Source organism: Lepus europaeus, chromosome 23, assembly GCF_033115175.1.
Source record: "Lepus europaeus isolate LE1 chromosome 23, mLepTim1.pri, whole genome shotgun sequence".
Classification (NCBI taxonomy): Eukaryota; Metazoa; Chordata; class Mammalia; order Lagomorpha; family Leporidae; genus Lepus; species Lepus europaeus.
The window spans coordinates 26762693-26783963 of record NC_084849.1 but is presented as its reverse complement, the minus strand read 5'-3'; the positions used below and the strand labels follow the sequence as shown (position 1 = coordinate 26783963).

Sequence of the window (21271 nt, the reverse complement as noted above, 5' to 3'; positions counted from 1 at the left end):
TAATTTTATCTTATGGTGCTAAGAACACTTACCATCAGATCCATCCTCTTAACAGATTTTCAAATGTGCGGTGCAGCACAGCCACAATGCAGGTCTCTAGAACTTCCTCGTTTGTGTCACCCCAGCTTGCTACCTTTTGATTTACAACTCCCATCTCCCCCCTTCTACTCCTCTGGCAACCACTGGTCACTCTGCCTCTTTGAAGCCAACTATTTTAGTTGCCGCATATTAGTGGAATCTTGCATGTGTTCTTCCGTGAGAGCCTTATTTCACTTAACATAGTGTCCTCAGGGTTCCTCTTGTCTCATATTGCTGGACTTCCTTCCTTTTTAAGGCTGAATAATATTCCATTGTATGTGTATACTACCATGGAGGAAAACCCATGTCTCCTCTGTGCTATACCCCATACCATACAATAAGTCTCTGACTTACGATGGTTTCACTTGATGTTTTTTCTCGACTCTACAATTGCGCAGAAGCAGTACACACTCAGTAGAATTTGTGCTTGGGATTTTGAATTTGGATCTTCCCCCGAGCGGTGGCAGGCAGCAGGTGCTCTCCTGGCACTGGCTGACAGCAGCTGCTAGTCAGCTCTGTGCTCACCGGGGGAACCTGGGGCGCGCTGCGGTGCGTGGTGCTGCTGAGTGCAGCTGCTCAGTAGGTGGTGCAGTCAGTGCATTTTCCACCTGAGATACCTGCAGCCTAGGACGGGTTTATCAGGATGTGCTTCCTGTCTCCTGGACTCGTGGGGTTTTCCCCACACCAGTGCACTTTCCGCAGACACCTCCTGTAGGTTCACCCAGTCTGGCACTGTGCCAAAGTTGCTGTATGGTTAGGGCTCAGTCCCACAATGCTGTCCCCATCTCCTCAGACTCGAATTGCAGTTGCCGGATCCCTGTGTTACACACAGCTTTCTGTCCATCGTGGCTGCAAATCAGTAGTTCCCAGGACTGCCTTCTTGGGTTTGAGAATTTGCCAGAGCGGCTCACAGAGCTCCAGGAGAACAGTTTACTGGTGAAGACAACTCAGGAGTATCAGCAAGGCAGAGACCCATAGGCACGCTGTGTGGGGAGGGCTGGTAGAGCCTCCGCAACCTCTCTCTGTGCACACCCTCTGCCAGGGTCTCCACAGCCTGGAAGCCCTCTGCACCCACCTTGTTTGGGTTTTATGTATGTTGCCTGGCCATTGATGATTAACTCAGTGTTCAGCCCCCTCCCCCTCCCTGGAAGAAGTTCATATTTAATTCGTTACAAACTGTTGGGTCAAAGAGTATTGTACCTGTTACTTTACTGTATAAGGCCGAATTATTCTCAAGTACTTCTTGCTAATATTTGGTTTATATTTAAAATCTTTGCCAATCTTGTAGAGATATGTATACTAGTACTTCCTAGTGGCTTAATTTCTCTAATTATTCGTGAAGTTGAGTGCCTTGTTTTGTTTGTGGGCTATTTCCCCTTTATTGAAATGCCTATTTATGTAGTCTATCTTATTGCTTTGTAGAATTCATTTTTATGCTCTGTATGCTAGTTACATATCAGTTTCACATATAGGCAAAACATGCATACTGAGGACACTCCAAAAAGTTAATGGAAAAAAATGAACTTAAAAGATAAGTTTGTCGGCCAGCACCGCGGCTCACTAGGCTAATCCTCCGCCTTGCGGCGCTGGCACACCGGGTTCTAGTCCCGGTCGGGGCACCGATCCTGTCCCGGTTGCCCCTCTTCCAGGCCAGCCCTCTGCTGTGGCCAGGGAGTGCAGTGGAGGATGGCCCAAGTCCTTGGGCCCTGCACCCCATGGGAGACCAGGATAAACGCCTGGCTCCTGCCATCAGATCAGTGCGGTGCGCCGGCCGCAGCGTGCCTACCGCGGCGGCCATTGGAGGGTGAACCAACGGCAAAGGAAGACCTTTCTCTCTGTCTCTCTCTCCCTGTCCAGTCTGCCTGTCAAAAAAAAAAAAAAAGATAAATTTGTCAGTCTGGTGCTGTGGCCCAGTGGGTTAAAGGCCCTGTCTGCAGCACTGGCTTCCCATATGGGCACCAGTTCTAGTCCCAGCTGCTCCACTTCTGCTACAGCTCTCTGCCGTGGCCTGGGAAAACAATAGAAGATGGCTCAAGTCTTTGGGCCCCTGCACCCACGTGGGAGACCAGAGGGAGCTCCTGGCTTCTGACTTGGGATTGGCACAGCTCCGGCCATTAACGGCCATCTGGGGAGTGAACCAGAAGATGGAAGACCTTTTTCTCTTTCTCTCTGCCTCTCTGTAACTCTTTCAAATAAATAAAAAATAAATCTTTTTTTTTTAAAAAAATGCTTGTTTTGTTGCAAAAGTTTTTTGAAATCCATGCATAGTTTTTTGTTGTACAGATTTCCTTGAACTTTTTGATGGCTGAGTATAGCAAATGTCTTCTACATTGACTTTTTTTAAAAGATTTATTTATTTATTTGAAGGTCAGAGTTACACAGAGAGGAGAGGCAGATAGACAGAGACAGAGACAGAGAGAGAGAGAGAGAGAGAGGTCTTCCATCTGCTGTTTCACTACCCAGTTGGCTGCAATGGCCGGAGCTGAGCCGATCTGAAGCCAGGAGCCAGGAGCTTCTTCTGGATCCCCCATGTGAGTGCAGGGCTCCAATCTTCATCCTTGGCCCAGCCCTGGCTGTTGTGGGCATTTGAAGAGTGACCCAGTGGATGAAAGCTCTCTGTTTCTCTCTCTCCACACCACCCCCAATAAATTTTTTAAATTAAGTCTTCAGTTATGATTTTGTAGTTGTCCTTCCCTCCTTCCCCGTAATACTTTTTGTTGCTTCATAAGCATTGGAGTTCCGGTATAAGGCACTTACACATTTGTGTTTAATATGGCTTCTTGAGGAATTAACCCATCAGTCATTGTGCAGTGTCCCCTTGTGTAAATCTCTGAGTGTGCCCCTTCCCTTGAAGTTTGCATTGTTATTACTTTAGCCCACACCAGCTTTCTCATGCTTAGTGTTTGTCACATCTTGAATCTCTGCATGTATTTGAAGTGAGTCCCTTATAGAGCAAATATAGTTGGATCTTGATTTTTTTTTTTTGACAGGCAGAGTGGACAGGGAGAGAGAGACAGAGAGAAAGGTCTTCCTTTGCCGTTGGTTCACCCTCCAATGGCCGCTGCGGTAGGCGCGCTGCGGCCAGCGCACCGCGCTGATCCAATGGCAGGAGCCAGGTGTTTCTCCTGGTCTCCCATGGGGTGCAGGGCCCAAGGACCTGGGCCATCCTCCACTGCACTCCCTGGCCACAGCAGAGAGCTGGCCTGGAAGAGGGGCAACTGGGACAGGATCGGTGCCCCGACCGGGACTAGAACCCGGTGTGCCGGCGCCGCAAGGCGGAGGATTAGCCTAGTGAGCCGCGGCGCCGGCCGGATCTTGATTTTTTAAATCTAATCTGACAAATGGCTGCCTTTTAATTTGAATCTAAAGATTTATTTATTTTAAAGGCAGAGAGAGAGAGGAGAGACAGAAATCTTCCATGCACTGGTCCACTCCCCATGACTGGGGCTGGGGCGGGGCCAGGCTGAAGCCAGGAGCTTTTCCAGGTCTCCCAGATAGATCCAGGGGCCAAGCACTGGGGCCATCCTCTGTTGCTTTCCCAGGCCATTAGTAGGGAGCTGGAGCAGAAGGACAGCAGCCAGAACTCAAACCGGCGCCCATAAGGATACCAGTGTTGCCAGCAGCAGCTTATCCCACTTCGCCACAGCGCCAGCCCCAGGCCATTTACATTTCACAGCATCATCAGTGTGGCTAGAAATAAAATTTAACATTCTATTTTAATTCCTTTTTGTTCTGGAAATTCTTATATACGTTCTTAAACTATCACAATCTACTTCCAATTGCTATTGAGCCACTTTATGTAATAAGTAAGTCTTTTGACACATAAATGCTTTCCATGAGCCAATGTCTAGAGACAAAGATACATGTCATAGGTTACCTGAGAGTGTGTCTTGTCCATTCCTCCCTCCATGGGCTCTGTGGCCTAGGAGGCCTTCAGCAAGCCATTGATCACAGCTTCAAGCCTTCAGGTGAGAAGAGGGGTTGAAGGCACCACCACTAAACTTCACACCTTGTCCACTGAATGGTGAAGGCTCCAGCCTCCTATGTGATAAGCTCACAATTCCGACTATGGCAGACACTTTTTTTTTGGACAGGCAGAGTGGATAGTGAAAAAGAGAGAGAGACAGAGAAAGGTCTTCCTTTTTGCCGTTGGTTCACCCTCCAATGGCTGCTGCGGCCGGTGCATCTCGCTGATCCGAAGCCAGGAGCCAGGTGCTTCTCCTGGTCTCCCATGCAGGTGCAGGGCCCAAGGACTTGGGCCATCCTCCACTGCCTTCCCAGGCCATAGCAGAGAGCTGGCTTGGAAGAAGGGCAACCGGGATAGAATCCGGTGCCCCAACCGGGGCTAGAACCCAGTGTGCTGGCGCCGCAAGGCGGAGGATTAGCCTGTCAAGCCACGGCACCGGCCTGGACACTTCGAATAGTAGGATTTCAGCTAACAGACTCCGTGCAAGGCTGAGAGTGAGTATTCTGTGAGCAGCTGAGCTTGTGTATGAGAAGAAATGAAGAGGACACAGTCTCTGCCCTGACAGTGACCAGCTGTGGTCAGGATTCCTGTGTCTTTCAGTGCAAGACTTTGGGCCCAGGAATTTCAAGACCCTTTGGAAAAACCACAAAATGCAGGTCCTTGGTTCATAGGAGGAGGTTAGCAAGGATACCTGGAGGGAGCCCAAACACCACCCCCCACCTTGTGTTCTGCACCTGCAGTGGCCCTGTGCTGTGACACTCACTTCAATGTAAACATGCCTCTGGCCAGAAGACCCTGGGCCAATACTGTGCAAAAGGACCAGTTGTCAGGTGACCTCCAGAAGCAGATGATAAATGAATACTGGCCCCTTTTTGGCTGCAGGGGTCAGCTGGGGAACTTTCCTATGTCTGCCCTCAACCAAAATCTGTCTCCGTGCTGATTCACATCCTGCCAGTGTGGGGAAGAGAAGTAGGCACCTGACTACTGTTGTTTGTCCCTCGTCTCCCTCATCAAGCTCTGTTCGTGTAATTGTCGTCATTCCACAGCCAGCTGGAGAATGTGTGGAGAGAGGAGAAAGCTCCTTCCAGGATATTAGGAAGATGTCCAGACAGTTCTCGTGCCCAGGCACAAAGGACCCATCCTGCTCATTTCCACTCAGGGGGCCCGGATGTCCTTGCCTGGGTCCAAGTGATGATTGATTCTCCTGACCTTGCTGCCTTGAGGTCCACCCCCATTTCTCATGGCCTCGGTATCCTTGTGTCTTCATTCTGCCTCTAAATCTTTGCTCTTTGCTCTTTTTTAAGGATTTATTTATTTATTTGAAAGATAGAGTTACAGAGAGAAGTAGAGACAGAGCGAGAAGTCTTCCGTCTGCTGGTTCACTCCCCAATTGGCCGCAATGACTGGAACTGTGCCAATCTGAAGCCAAGAGCCAGGAGCTTCTTCCAGGTCTCCCAGGGGCCCAAGGACTTGGGCCATCTTCTACTGCTTTCCCAGGCCATAGCAGAGAGCTGGGTGGGAAGTAGAGCATCCGGGTATTGAACTGGCGCTCATATGGGATGCCAGCGCTTCAGGCCAGAGTGTTGACCTGCTGTGCCACAGCACCAGCCCCAAATCTTTCCTCTCTTAAGGTCCAACTCAAGACTCTGCCCTTTCTCTCATACAGCACTTTGGAAAGCTGTTCCAGGATTCTTAGAGCCTCGGTTTTTATCTTCAGCACTTTGAGCAAGGTGGGGGCCTTTGAGAAGCATTGGAAAGCTAGGATCTAGAGATGAATGATTTCTAGGTCAGTCTTTTGGGGTAAACAGATGACCATTTTCAGTGAAACAGCCTCATTGTTCTGTTTTCTGGGAAAATATTGATACCTATGGATAATCAAATTCTACTAAAATGCAATATTATATATAGAAATGCTTCTTAGAAACTTTTGTATTTTAAAGGCAGAGAGAGAAATCTTCCATCTACAGGTTCACTACCCAAATACCTGTAACAGCCAGGGCTGGGTCTGGCAGAAGCCAAGAGCCAGGTACTCAATCTGGGTCTCTTACATGGTGCAGAAACCCACATACTGAACCCACCACCACTGTCCCCCAGAGTGTGCCTTAGCAGGTAGCTGGAATCAAAAGCAAGAGCCGGAACCCAGCCCACCCTGGGCGCTGCAGTATGGGATGTGGCATCCCAGGTAGTGTTACCTGCCAAATGCCTGCCACTCAAATAGGAATCGTAGACTACAGTTTGGCTCATTTTATATTTGTGTTAGAACAAACACCTTGTTTTCTTGCAAAGCTCTTCGGAAGCAGCCAACCCTGTTTCAGTCTGGAGGTGCAGTAGGACATGATGGAGATTGTTCAGCCTCGCGGCTGAGTTTACCTTTCCCCATCTTTCAGTGAGTGTCCAACCCTCTGTCCTTCCAGGAAGGGAGCCACATGTCCAGCCTGATGCACAGTGCCCCAATTAAGCCTCTAGTTACTCCTCACAGAAACCACAACTAGGCTAAGTGAGGGAAGGCCAGTGTGTCCCTGGAACGTGGGATTTCCTGTTCTTGGAAGCATTATCTGAGGGTCAAGGCTAGACCTCTGTGGAGAGGGAGTGAATTTTCCCCGTCTCATCCTGGAGGCTCCTCCTCTCTCAGATTCCTCCCAGAACCGGGGTCTTAACTGCAAACATAAGGAGCGAGCCCTGCCCAGCTGTCCAAGCTGTAGCATGGGTGGGAAGATTAGTTCTGAGACCTCTGGCACAGGAGAATGGTGGATGGAGGTTAGGGAATGTGCATCAGCGTCCAGTGCTGAGGGGAGAAAGGGATCTGGCATTCCCATCATCTCAGCCCCCACAGTCACTCCACACAAAGAGGCGAGAACAAGGGTTTCTATCCCAATTGAGTCAAACTCGTAGTCTAAGGTCAGAGTCTGTCCTGGGCAGAATAGGTGTGAGGGGAAGTCCATGGACTTGACCTGAACTACAGCTCCCGATTGTCAGGCTGGGCCACCCTCCCTCCTTCCTTCATCCAGCTTCTCAAATCTTTGTTTATACTTATGTAAAATGGAATACTTCTAGAATAGATCCTAGATGTCACTTGGTATCTGGATCACACACAGTTACAGAACTAGGAGGGGGCTTGGCACTGTGGTGTAAAGCCACCGCCTGCCATGCCAGCATCCCATATGGGCACCAGTTGGAGTCCTGGCTGCTCCACTTCTGATCCAGACTCTGCTATGGCCTGGGAAAGCAGTAAAAGATGGCCCAAATCCTTGGGGCCCTGCACCCACGTGGGAGACCCGGAAGAAGCTCCTGGCTTCTGGCTTTGGATCAGCGCAGCTCTGGCCATTGCGGCCATTGGGGGAGTGACCCACAGGATGGAAGACCCCCCCCATCGCTCCCTCTCCTCTGTCTGTGTAACTCTGTCAAGTAAATAGACATTTTTAAAAAGTGTTACTTTGGCAGCTTTATTAATGATGTGTGTATTATTGAATACATAACATGAAATATTTTCCACAATTGGATTTATAGTTTCTTTTATTTATTGATGTTAAAGAATGCCAGTGATCACTTTGAAAGATTTCCCATATTAATTAATTTTTGAATTCTCTCTAGTCTGAATTTTTTCACTGGTGCATTCTTAAAGTTTCTTTCTCATATGAATCCTCTGAGGTTGAGCAAGGTGTGCATTTACAGTGAAGGCCTTTGCATATTCCAAGTGTTTTTCTCCACTGTGCATCTTACAGTATTGAGTCAGATAAGCACTTTGGGCACAGATTTTGCCACACTCATTACACTTGTGGGGTTTCTCTTCAGTATGAGTTCTCTGATGGTATGTACTTCTGTGGCAAGACGTGGCATTTTTTGCATTTGTATGGATACAGTTTCTTTCCAGGATGAATTTGCTGGTACTGGGTTATGTGTTGTGTTCCATCACAAAGCTTTTCCACATTGGTTACATTCTGCAGTATAGGTCCTTCCTCTTCTGTGAAGAAAGGATTGTCTATGGGTGTCGGTTTCCCTACATTCCACAGCTGCATAGGGCTTCCCTCCAGTGCGTGGTCTCAGATGGTGAGGAAGATGAATGCTGGGGTACAAACTTCTGCACATTCTTCACGCTCAGATGGTTTTTCTCCAGTGTGAGTCCTCTTACGCTGCATTCGAGATGAACTGTGAATACAGTTTTATGACGTCTGCTACGTTTGTAAGGTTTGTCTCCAGGATTAGTTTTCAGACGTAGAGTCAGTGGAATGCTCTGAATAAAGCCTTTACCATGTTGGTGACATTCACAGGCTTTCTCCCCAGTGTGAGTTTTCTGATGCAGAGAAAGATGTGAACTTTTTCTGTGCCAAATGCCTCCCCCCATGGATGACACTGATCAGATCGGATGTGGTGTGAGGCCTGTGCTTTGGCTGAAGGATTTCTCACATTCACCACACTCTTAATGGTTTTCTCCAGTGAGTTCTCTGGTGTGGAATAAGGGACGAGTCCCAGCTGAATGATTTTCCACAGGTGACATTCACATGGTGTCTCTCCTGGGTGACATCTCTCACGTTGCATAAGGTGTGTTTCCCTGCTGGAAGATTTCCCACAACTTTTGCATTCGAAGGGCTTTTCCCTAGTTCCAAACCTCTGCCACTGCCTGAAGTCTGGACTAGCTCCACCATCGCTATTTTGGTGTTGAGTGAAAACTAAACCGCAGCTAAGCTATTGTCCACACTTCTCACAACTGGCATGGGGTTTCAATCATATAAATTTTCTGATAATTCTCTAGGCTACATGAAAAGCTCTTGTCATCATTGTCTTCTTTATGTACTATTCTCTCTAAAGGAAATTTGTTTTGAGTCACGAAATTTGACTGCAACTCTTATGTTCACAAATATTCTCTCAAGTCAAACTTTTCTTCCAGGCAACTGCCCATTGTGCTAAAATAGCTTTCTACACGGCTAAGAGGTTTGGGACTTTTTTCGTGGAGTGGAAGATTCCACTCCTTTTACCTCTGTTTGTTATTCTTTGAGAACACGCCTTAGACATTACTCACGTCAAATTTGACAAGATTCTGACTTGCAGATCTGGTCTCCCGGTCTGAACAAAATAAAAAATGGAGGCTATCTGGTCAGTTAGAGAGGAGATGTGTGAGGCAGCCCAAGCCACATGCAATATGCTACTATTGCTAAATTCTTTTGTTTATAAAAACTCTCTTTGAAAGAATTAGAGAGATCTGCCATCTGCTGGTTCACTCCCTAAATGGCCATGGGGACTGCCAAGCTGAAGCCAGGAGCCAGGAGTTTCTTCCAGGACTTCCATGTGGGTGCAGGGCATCAGGCACTTGGGTCATCCTCCACTGCTTTCCTAAGCACATTGGCAGGGAGCTCCATTGGAAGTGGAATAGCTGGGACTCGAACTGACGCCCATTTGGGATGCCTGTGTCACAGGCAGAGGCTTAACCTGCTATGCCACAATGCCAGCCCCACTTCTATTACTTTTACAGTGGCAGGATTTCAACGGATTTTTAAAAATTGAACTAAAATTACCTCAACTAAAAATTGAGGTAATTGTAGGCTTCCATGCAGTTGTAAGAAATACAACCCATGTTCCCCTTTTCTACTTTATTCCAGTTGTTACATCTTACAAAATGAAAGAACAATGTCAAAACCAGGATATTATCATGGAGAGAATCAAGATGTGGAATTTTCCATTTCCAGAAGATTCTTCAAATTTAGGTTTTACAGGGACACCCATCTCCCTTCTACCTCCACTTCCTATGTAAATATTGGAAACCCTCCACCTGTTCTCCATCTCCACTCTTTGCCACTTAAGGATTGATATCTAAGCGGACATTACAGAGTATATAATCTGAGATCGGCTTTCTTCACTCTGTAGTTTAAACTTTTTCCCCCCACTTATCATCAATCCATCCCTTTTATTCCTGAGTAGTATAAGGGTGCTTTGAAAAGTTCCTGGAAAATGGAATTAAAAGATAAGTTTATTTTGGTGCAAAAGTTTTTGAAATCCATGCATCCTGATACTCCATACTATAAATGTACCACACAGTTTGTTTAACTGTTCAACTACTGAAACATATCTAGACTGCTCAGGGTTTTCACTATAAAAAAGCAGCTACATATATCAATGTGCAGGATTAGAATATATTAACAGGGGCCGGCACTGTGGCATAGTGGGTAGAGCTGCCAACTGTGATGATGGCATCCCATATGGACCAGTTAGGGTCCTGACTACTCCACTTCCAATCCAACTCCCTGCTGGTGTGCCTGGGAAAGCAGTGGAGAATGGCTCAAGTCCTTGGAAACCCTGTGCCCACATGGTGGACTTGAAGGAGGCTCCTGGCTTCAGCCTGGCCCAGCCCTGACTGTTGTAGCTATTTTGGGAGTGAACAAGCAGAAGGAAGGTCTCTGTTGCCCTCCTTCTGTCTTTCTCTGTAACTCTTTCAAATAAATAAATCTGAAAAATGAAACAGGTTTGTTGAGATACAACTCCCACCCCTCACAATTTATCCATTTAAAGTGCACAACTCTTTTTAGTATATTCATGGAGTTGTAAAAAAAAAACATAATCAACTTAGAACATTTTTTGGGATTCATTTTGTATTTAATCACTAAGTTATAAGAAGAACAGGTAATTTTGTAGAAATCAGAAGACACCAGTATCCTTTTGATCCCATCTCAGATGTTTCTGTGGTCAGTTGGACTTGCTCTACACCAGGAAGGGTGCACTTTTGAACTCCATCCCAAGTATCTGAAAGTAGAACATGTAACTGCATTTCTAATAATAAAGGCACAGTCTAAAGGGGGCACCACTGCACCAGACCACACAGCTGTTTTCTCCTGAGCCAGAACAAATGCCGAGAGAGTCAGCGTATCTCCAAGCAAGACTTAATAATTCAGAGTTTGTTCCCAAACAGGCAAGCCATCCATTCTTTTTTTCCAAAAAATTTTGGATTGAGTGTCTGGAAAACCCAGAATAATTGTGTAGGTGCGTAGTTACATATATTGCTTCACTGAATCATGCCATGTGTATGACCACACACCCCTCGTTTTCCACATGATGATCATCGTCATGAATCCCTTGTGATTTTAATATCCCTCTTTTCAAGCATTATATGTGTATGTATATAATGTCTATGAGAAAAGTGATATGGCAAAATGTTAAAACTTGTTGCATCTTAAAGCTGAAAAAAAATTATAGAAAAGAAATGAAAGCAGCAGGTAAGCAGCAGGCCTGAGTCTGTTTTGGATATGTCCGCGGCAAATAGGCAGGCTTTGGTCCAGGAAGACTTTCTCATGGAAGGGGGGATGGTGCCATTCGCATCCCCTTCTGCCTGCTTATGCTCTTGAAGCTTTCACAGTGACCATCTTCAGTGGCCTGCTCACTATCAGGACGCTTAGGTCAGGTGGTTCAGAGGAGACCTCCTGGGGCTCTGGCTGCTAGTTCACTCCCCAAGTGGTCACTACAGTCAGGACTGAGCCTGGACGAAGCCAGGAGCTTCTTCCCAGTCTCTCACATGGGTACAGGGGCCCAAGTTCTTGGCCATCTTCTGCTGCTTTCCCAGGTACATTGGCAGGGAACTGGAAGTGGAGCAGCCGGGACACAAACCAGCACCTATATGGGATGCCAGCATCACAGGCAGAGGCTTAACTTACTATACTACAACACCAGCCCCCTTCTGAACCATTTTTAAACTTGATTTTTATTGACTTAAATGGGTGAGGGTGAGGGCAAGGGAGAAGGAGAGAGAGAGAGAGAGAGAGAGAGAGAGAGAGATGAAGAACAAGGGTGAGCAAGTGAGCGAATGAATGAATGAATATCTTCCATTTGCTGGATCATTCCTCAAAGGCCCACAGTAGCCAGGGATGGCACAAGCTGAAGCCAGGAGCCCAGAAGTATATCTGTTTACCATGTGGGAAACAGGAATCAACTACAGGAGTCAACTACCCTGCCTCCTAGGGTGCGCATCAGCAGGAAGCCAGAATTGTGAGGGGAGCCGAGTTCCTGATAAGAGATGTAGGCATCTTTGGCTGGCACCGTGGCTCACTAGGCTAATCCTCTGCCTGCAGCACCAGTACTCTGGACTCTAGTTCCAGTTGGGGCGCTGGTTCTGTCCCAGCTGCTCCTCTTCCAGTACAGCTCTCTGCTGTGGTCCAGGTTGGCAATGGAGGATGGCCCAAGTGCTTGGACCCTGCACCTGCATGGGAGACCAGGAGGAAGCACCTGGCTCCTGGCTTTGGATCGGCGCAGCGCACTGGCCATAGCAGCCATTTGGGGGGTGAACCAACAGAAGGAAGACCTTTCTCTCTCACTGTTTAACTCTGCCAGTCAAAAAAAAAGATATGTAGGCATCCTAAGTAGCCTGCCTCCATATGCATATAAAAAGTCATCAGAGGGGCTGGCGCCATGGCTCACTTGGTTAATCCTCTACCTGCAGCGATGGCATCCCATATTGGCACCAGGTTCTAGTCCCAGTTGCTCCGCTTCCTCTCCAGCTCTCTGTTGTGGCCCAGGAGGGCAGTGGAGGATGGCCCAAGTGCTTGAACTACTGCACCCGCATGGGAGACCAGGAGGAGGCAACTGGCTCCTGGCTTTGGATCAGCAGTGCTGGCCATAGCAGCCACTTGGGGGGTGAACCAATGGAAGGAAGACCTTTATCTCTGTCTCTCTCTCTCTCTCTCACTGTCTATAACTCTACCTGTCAAATAAATTTTAAAAAAAGTCATCAGAAAGTTCATGAAAAATGCGGCTTTATGAAAAACTACATGCACGTATTTAAAAATATTTTGCACCAAAGTAAAGCTTTAAATAATCATTTATTTAAAATGCAGAAAGCTACACATAGAACTCTTCCATCCACTGATTCCCTCTCTAAATGCCCACAAAGGCCAGGGCTGGACCAAGCCAAAGTTGGCAGCCAGGACCTTAGTCCACCCAAATGAGGACGGACTCTGGTCCGAGGAAAGGTAAGTGTGCCACTCAGCTGTTCCCCAGCCTCCCGATCCTGGAGACAGACACAGAGGGGAGTCAAGTCAAGCAAGAACTTGTTTATTGCACTTGTAACAAAGTCTTTTGAAGCACAAAACTGCAGAGTCATTGGGGCAGGGCATAAGGACCAATCAATCACTTAAAAGGTCAGTTTACAGGGCGATTTTTTATAGGACTAGCCATATGTCTATACATTCATTGTCAGTTGTCATCACTTCCCCTGATGTTGTGTAGCCAGTTAGCTTTGGTGGCAAACAACTTTGGTTTCTGCCCACCTTCTTTTGGGTGCCATCTTTGAATGCCTCATGTGCCTAATTTCCCCGCAGGTCCCTCCTTTTTTGTTTTAGCTGATCACCCACCTCTTTTGAGGTTCGAGCATATGGACACCTCCATTAGCAAGTACGTCCTGGCTACACGGAGGTTTTTTTTATTATTATTATTAATTTTGTCATACTGTCCTGTACTTCCCAGAACCCCTCCTTTTTTGTTTTATTAAAAATGAAGCTCCTAAGCCAACCCCTGTGGCACCCAAACCTATGAGTGTGGTTACCGCCACAGCGGTCATAACCTCTCATTGCTGACACCGGTGTAGGCAAACCACCACTTCTTCATTTGGGTGACACAGTATGTGGGGGATGAGGAATCATTGCTGTGTACCAATACCCCTGTCAAAATACAAAGTGTGAGTCCTGTAGCCCTGCATAGTCAAAACATCCCTTCCTTCTGGGGTGCCACCCATTGGCCTAAGGTCTCATTAACAATTTGACATTCGTTCCAGATATTTTCCTGAGACCCTTCTGACTAATCCAGTGACCCATCCCTGTAGTCTCACACCCCCATTGAGATGGGGGCTGGTCCCCCCTTTTTGTTTTTTGTTTTTTGTTTTTTTTTTTTGACAGGCAGAGTAGATAGAGAGAGAGACAGAGAGAAAGGTCTTCCTTTTTGCCGTTGGTTCACCCTCCAATGGCCGCCACGGCCGGCGCTGCGCTGATCGGAAGGCAGGAGCCAGGTGCTTCTCCTGGTCTCCCATGCGGGTGCAGGGCCCAAGGACTTGGGCCATCCTCCACTGCCTTCCTGGGCCATCCTCCTTTTTGTTTTAAAAGTTTTTCATTTAGGCCAGCCTCTTGGCCAGGCTGCCAGTGCTAGGCTCCTCAATGTGGAAGGTTCTAGTGAGGAGGTTGTAGAAGGAGCCATAGCACACGGCCATCACAGTGCACATGAGGCATATCATGTTGTAGGGCATGCTGAAGTCCAGCGTTGGCAGGCTCACCAGCAGCGGCTCCATGTACAGTGTCGCACAAAGTAGCTGGGGCCGTTGAAGACCGGGAATAGGGTACTGAAGAGGGGGCTCTCTTCCCAGTCCACTGGTGTGGCTGCCACCGGGCACAATGGCACTGAGGACGGGTGGGCTGACATAGAAGCCGTGGTTGGGGTCTGGAGTGTACTCAGTCCACTTGATCAAGGCCCACTCAAACTGGATGGAGATCTTGGTGACCGAACTGGCGGGCAGCTGAATGAGCATCTCCAGGAGGTGGGGCTGCAGGCAGTCCTGGGCAGGCTGGTAGTGGATGTAACTTGGTTTGTTCTCCTTGCCGTTGGATGTGATGGTGAGCGTGTGCACGTTGAGCTGCAGGTACCAGGGCACAGTGTCCAGCAACAGCACGGGGAAAATGTGGTATGGGTGGGTGTTGTACAGCAGGGTGCTCACCTCCCCCTTTTGCAGCCCACAGCCACTCACATAGTGCTGGGCATGCAGGAAGGGCACCGATGGGGCTCTGCTCTCTGGGGGACTCTTCCACTTGAGCTGGAGGTGGAGAGAGCTGTTGATCAGGCTGTGTCGAGCAGGTAGACTGCATAGGTCTTTCAGCTGCCCAAGATGACATCCTGGTACATGGTGGTGGGTGATGGTGTGCATCAGTGGCTTGATCAGGGCCTTGGCCTGCAGGTGGAAGTGGTCCGGTGTGGCCCACACCAGGGCGGTGGCACATGCTGGCAAAGGGCGATTTGGCTCCATGGAGGAGCAAACGAGGCCACCAGCGGGGTAGGTGCGGTGCTCAGGATGAGGCCCTGAGACGACAGGGGCAGCCAGTTTCCAAAGGCGGGGTCCCGAGCTCAGCTCCTACAGGGGAAGCCCTCCAAGGGGACACGTGGTCTGGGCTGACTTTAAGAGGCAGCGGGCTAAGAAAAAGACCACCTGAGAATCTGAAAGAGAAAGGGGAGGAAGGTGATGCGACGGGCTGTGCAGGCGTGGTTGTGGTTCTTAGCACTCTGCAGCAGAGGCTGGTAACTGGATGGCCAGTAGAACATTCGCTGGGTGGTATTGGTGTGGATATGGCCAAGAAAGAGCTCCTCCACCAGGTGGTCCAGGTTGTGGCACAGGTACTGCTTCTCCACCCAGACCAGCTGCAGCTCGTGCATGTGAAGTTCACGGCTTTGGTGTACTCGCAGCCATTCTCCTCTTGCCACAGGTTGTAAGCCACGTCCTGCACCCAGGGGGTCCCTGCAGCCAGGAAGCCCGGGCACGTGTGGTTCATGTGCTGCCTGAGCTGCTCAGTGGCCACCTCCGAGTGGCAGATGACCTGCAATGCTGTGCAGCTGGTAGTTGGCTTCCATGCCACCATGGATGATCCAGGAGGCCTGGCGGAGGCCTCAGATGATGAGGGTGTAGGTGGGGTTTGTTGCATTGGTTGCTGCCATAATAAAACTGGTAGGTCTGAAAGGTCTTGTGGTAGAATCTGTAAGTCCAGGGTGATGAACTCTGGACCCGATCTGACTTCGAGTCTGACTCCACCTGGCCCATGGAGACCCAGTGGCCCTCAGTGGTGGGTGGCATCTGCACGGTGATGTGCACGCCATTGTGCAGATGTTTCAGCATATGATGGCAATGGGATTCCTTGAAAGCCCTCCAGTTGCTCTTGTCCAAGGACCTAGGATGGGTCCTACTGTCTAGATGAGGGAGAGCAGAACCCTCTCCCAGCCTGTGCAGCAGGAGGGCTGGGAATAGGTATCTGAACAGGAGGCAACACGGCCAGGACATCTCCAGTGCTCCTCAGGGCATGCCCGCTTGCCTCACTCCAAACTGGTGCTTGCGCAGCCCTGCAACTCGGCACACACCACCCTCCGCCTCCAGCGGGTCCAGCGAGTGCTCAGGCGTGGGGCACATGCTGACACCACTCCTCGGCTGCAGCCTGCGGGTGGCCAGAACAGACCCCAGCCTCAGGTGGCTGCGGAGCGCCCCATACCCAGTGGGCGCAGTGCAGTAGTGCAAGGCGCAAACTTGCTTGACACTGTCAGGCCAGGGTCCATGGCCGGCCCGCGTCCACGTCACATCCTCTTGGTGAGCCACCCCGGCCTCTCTTTGCCTGGCCCTGCGTCCCCCACTTTGGCAGTGGAGAGAGGGGCCTGGAGCTGCAGCCCTCCCCTTCTCCCACCTGCGTCCCCCGCCTGGGCTGCCAGCCCCAGCACTTACTGCCATCATCCTCCGGGTCCGTGCCGCCACTCGACCCAGCAGGTGGCAGCTGTTGGCCCCATGCCGAGGCCACTGCTGGCCTGGGGCCACCCTTGCCACTGCCACTCCAGCTCCTGTGGTCCCCACTGGGCTCCATGCGTGGTGATCCTCCCACATGGTGTCGCGTGGGGACTCTGCCTGGCCCCAGCCACCTGGCCCCAGGAGCAGCAGCACCAGCAGAGAAAGTGGCATAGCCGCTGCCATGCCAGTGGCTGCTCCCACATAGGTCATCTCATTTCTCCTCCCTCCTCCTGAGCAATCGCAAGGGTCCAGATCCCGTAGCTCCCTCCGTGACTCTACATAGGGGGAGGCAGCCTCTGCCCCTGGGAGGTATGGGGGGGAGGGTTCTGGTCCTTCTGGGGCGGATGGGCTAGGTGGAGTGACATTTGCTTTTGTTTTTGCTTCCTGATTACTCTTAGCCCATTCTTTCCCTGCCATCTTCCTCTGAGTCTTTGGGCTCTCCCAAGTCCTGTAAGGCCTTTAAGGCCGAGTCCTCTTTGGATGAAACTGCATTACCCATACTGAGGGTTTCACTTACCCTGAGAGACTGCTTAGCCTCAGCCAAAAAGTTACGGTTTGAGCCCCACATTGGGCGCCAGATGCAGGGTCTTAGTCCACCCGAACAAGGATGGACTGGGTCCGAGGAAAGGGAAGTGTGCCGCTTGCCCACTCCCCAGCCTTCTGATCCCGGAGACAATCAGATGAAGAGGGGCATCAAGCAAGAACTCGTTTATTGCACGCGTAACAAAGCCGTTTAAAGCACAAAACTGCAGAGTCAGTGGGGCAGGGCATAAGGACCAACCAATCACTTAAAAGGTCAGTTTATGGGGCAATTTTTTATAGGACTAGCCATATGTCTGTACAATCGTCATCAGTTGTCGTCACTTCCCCTGATGTTGTGTGGCCAATTAGCTTTGGTTTCTGCCCACCTTACTTCCTTTGGGTGCCATCTTTGAATTGCCTCATGTGCCTAATTACCTGCACATAGACAGAACTCTTCCATCCACTGGTTCCCTCTCTAGATGCCCACAAAGGCCAGGGCTGGACCAAGCAAAGCTGGTAGCCAGGAACTCAATCCAGGCCTCCCATATGGGTGGTAGGCACCCAACTACTTGAGCCATTTAACCTGCTGACTCTCAAGTGTGCAATAGCAGGAGTGCTGGAATTAGAAGCAGAGCTGAGACTCAAAACCAAGTGCTCTGATACGTGAGGCAGTGATTCCAAGAGACATCCTAATTGCTATGCCAAACACTTGTCCCTAAATTTATCTTTTTTAAAAGATTTTTTTACTTAAAAGAGTTACAGAGAGGCAGAGAGAGAGAAAAGTCTCCCATGTTTGTTCACTCCCCATTTGGCCACAATGGCCTGTGCTACGCTGATCCGAAGCCAGGAGCCAGGAGCTTCCTCTGGGTCTCCCATGTTGGTGCAGGCTCTCAAGGACTTGGGCCATCTTCCACTGCTTTCCCAGGCCATAGCAGAGAGCTGGATCAGAAGTGTAGCAGCCGGGACTTGAATTGGTGGCCATATGGGATGGCGGCACTGCAGGTGGATGCTTTACCTGCTGCGCCACAGCACTGGCCCCCGCATTGATATCTGAGGTTGATAACACACCCTGTTATCAAACAATTTTGTCATCTACCTGTTTCTCAGCCCCTACCTTCAACTCCTGACTTGCATCCCAACCTCTCTTTTGCACTTCTTAAGACCTCCAGACCACCCCATGGAGGATACTGCTACCCTCCTCATCCACTGGTAGATAATTAAACTTGCTCTTTCTTTCATCCTCCAGCTTTGTCCTCGTTAATCTGGCACTGTTGATGAGGACTTGGGTGTCAGTAACACTTCCACCAATGAGAGTCCATACTCCACATGTTTAGACTTCTCTCAGCCAGACAGGACAGACCTGATGTCAAAGCTCACACACAAGGAAGAACAGGGAAAGAACACTCAAGGCTGCCTGGTGCCCAGGCTTTAATTCTAGGATGCCATTTATTTCTAGTTTTCAAAAATGGAACTCTTCCTGGTACATCTCTTCCCTTTTGTTCAGGAAAAAGGATGATAAGAGACCACCTGCTGGTGAAACAAGCAAATCTAAATTTCCATTATTTAAAACAAAAAGGGCAAATAGATTTCCAGGATGTGGGCCAATGTAGGAAACATGGGGCTTGGCACTCAGCTTCATAACAAGAGAAAAGCTTAACAAACTGAAAATTAACTTTTCTTGGATACACGAGAGATGAGGTCACAGACAAAACATTCCTCCGAAAATGGATGTGACTGGCAGATCAAAGAATCACAGCTTTACCCGGGCAGAGGCCCCTGCTGGAGGTAGAACATGGGTGGGAAATCACAAACGGTAATAAGTGAATCCTGGGGGTCAATGTGGACAAGCTTAAGTGTTGAAAACTCCTGGGGCTGGCGTTGTGTGTAGTGGGTAAAGCTGCTGCCTGCGACATCAGCATCCCATATGGGCACCGCTTTAAGTCCCGGCTGCTCCATTTCTTCTCCAGCTCTCTGCTAGTGTGCCTGGGAAGGCAGCAGAGGATGGCCCAAGTCTTTGGGCTCCTCTGCACACCCACATGGGAGACCCAGAAGAAGCTCCTAGCTCCTGGCTTCAGATTGGCCTAGTTCCAGCCATTGTGGCCATTTGGGGAGTGAACCAGTGGATGGAAGACCTCTCTCTCTCTCTGTCCCTCTCTCTCTCTAACTCTGCCTTTCAAATCAATCAATTGCATGTGCAAAGGAAGTAAAATCACCACCTAGATGAGGTATTTGTAGTCCCAGGTTCATTGACGTGTTAGTCACCATTGCCCAGCCAGAACAATTAGAGAAGAAAGAAAAACTAAAGGCACCCCAACTGGAAAGGAAGATGTGAAATTATGTTTGCTTTAGGTATGATCATATATGCATAAATTTTTAAAATAAATGATCTACTTGCCTATTTGAAAAAGAGGGAGAGTGAGAGAGAATCTTCCATCTGCTGGCTCACTCCCCAAATGTCTACAATAGCCAGATCTAGGCCAAGCCAAAGCCAAGGACCAGGAACTCCATCTAGATCTCCCACATGGCTGCAGGGCCCAAGCACTTGGACCATCTTCCACTGCTTTCCCAAGACCCTTATTAGCAGGAAGCTGGATTGGAAGTGGAGCAGCTGGGATTCCAACCAGTGCTCTTAACCCACTTTATCCACTGCACCATGACACCTGCTACACAAAAAAACTGTGAAGCCTCAAAAAAAGTACTGTTAGAACTAGATAGGCTCAGGGCCAGCACTATGGCGCAGTGGGTTAAAGCCCTGGCCTGCAGTGCTGGCATCCCATATGGGTGCTGGTTCTAGTCCTGGCTGCTGCTCTTCCAATCCAGCTCTCTGCTGTGGCCTGGGAAAGCAGTAGAGGATGGCCCAAGTGCCTGGGTCCCTGCACCCATATGGGAGACCCAGGAGAAGCTCCTGGCTCCTGGCTTTGGATCAGTGCAGCTCTGAACATTGTGGCCATCTGGGGAGTGAACCAGCAGGTGGAAGACCTCTATCTCTACCTCTCTCTCTCTCTAACTCTGTCTTAAAAATAAATAAAATAAATCTTATAAAAAGATCTAGATAGGCTCAGTAATATTGGAGGGCACAAAGTCAACATATGAAAAGCAATCATGGGAACAGCACTGTGGCTCAGTGGGTAAAGCAGATGCCTGCAGTGCGGCATGCCCTATGGGCACTGGTTTGAGTCCTGGCTGCTCCACTTCTGATTCAGCTTCCTGATAATGTGCCTGGGAAAGCAGTTGAGGATTACGCAAGTGTTTGATCCCCATACCCACCTGGGTGACCTGGAGGAAGCCTAGCTCCTGGCTGCCCAGCTCAAGCCATTGTGGCCATTTGAGCGGTGAACCAGTAGATAGAAGATCTCTCTATCTCTGTCTGTCTCTTTTTCTCTCTCTGTAACTCTGCCCTTCAAATAAATAAATAAATATGAAAAAAACTATCATATTTCTACACACAACAATGAACTGTCCAAAAAGTAAATTAAGAGAATCTCACTCAAAAGTGTCATTGAAAAGAATAAAATTCTTTTTTTAAGATTTACTTGTTTATTTTAAAGTCAGAGTTGCAGGAGAGGGGGTCTTCCACCCACTGGTTCATGCCCCAGATGGCCCCAATGGCCAGAGATGTGCCAATTTGAAACCAGGAGCCAGGAGCTTCCTCCAGGTCTCCTACATGGGTGCAGGGGCCGCAGGACTTGGGCCACCTCCTGCTGCTTTCCCAGCAGAAAGCTGGCTCAGAAGTGGAGCAGCCAGGACTCGAACCGGCATCCATATGGGATGCCCACACTGCAGGCAGTAGCTTTACCCACCATGCCACAGCACCAGCCCCAAATAAAATTCTTAAGAATAAGCTTAACCACAGGGATGAAGAGTTTCACATGGATAACTACAAGTCAGAAACAAAAGAAAGAAGATCTAAGCAGAAAGAAAATAACCCCAAGATCAAGGATTGAAAGGCTATTAAGGGGACACTATTACCTGTTCCTAACTCCAAGCATCTGTGAAGGTGGCATCATTTGGAAATAGTCTTTGTGCATATAATTAAGATCAGGTCATAGTTGATTATGATGGCCCATAATATGATAGGACTGGTGTCTTTTTTCTTGACAGGCAGAGTTAGTGAAAGAGACAGACAGAAAGGTCTTCCATCCATTGGTCCACCCCCCAAATGGCCGCTATGGCCAGCGTGCTGTGCCGATCTGAAGCCAGGAGCC

The 21271-nt window shown here is 49.0% G+C and overlaps 2 pseudogenes; both read right to left on the bottom strand.

The window, feature by feature from the left end:
- Window positions 1-14126: 14126 nt before the first annotated feature.
- On the bottom strand, window positions 14127-14920 carry LOC133752052 (GPI transamidase component PIG-T-like; annotated as a pseudogene).
- A 273-nt stretch (window positions 14921-15193) lies between these two features.
- LOC133752051 (protein APCDD1-like) lies at window positions 15194-16052 on the bottom strand (annotated as a pseudogene).
- Window positions 16053-21271: the final 5219 nt, after the last annotated feature.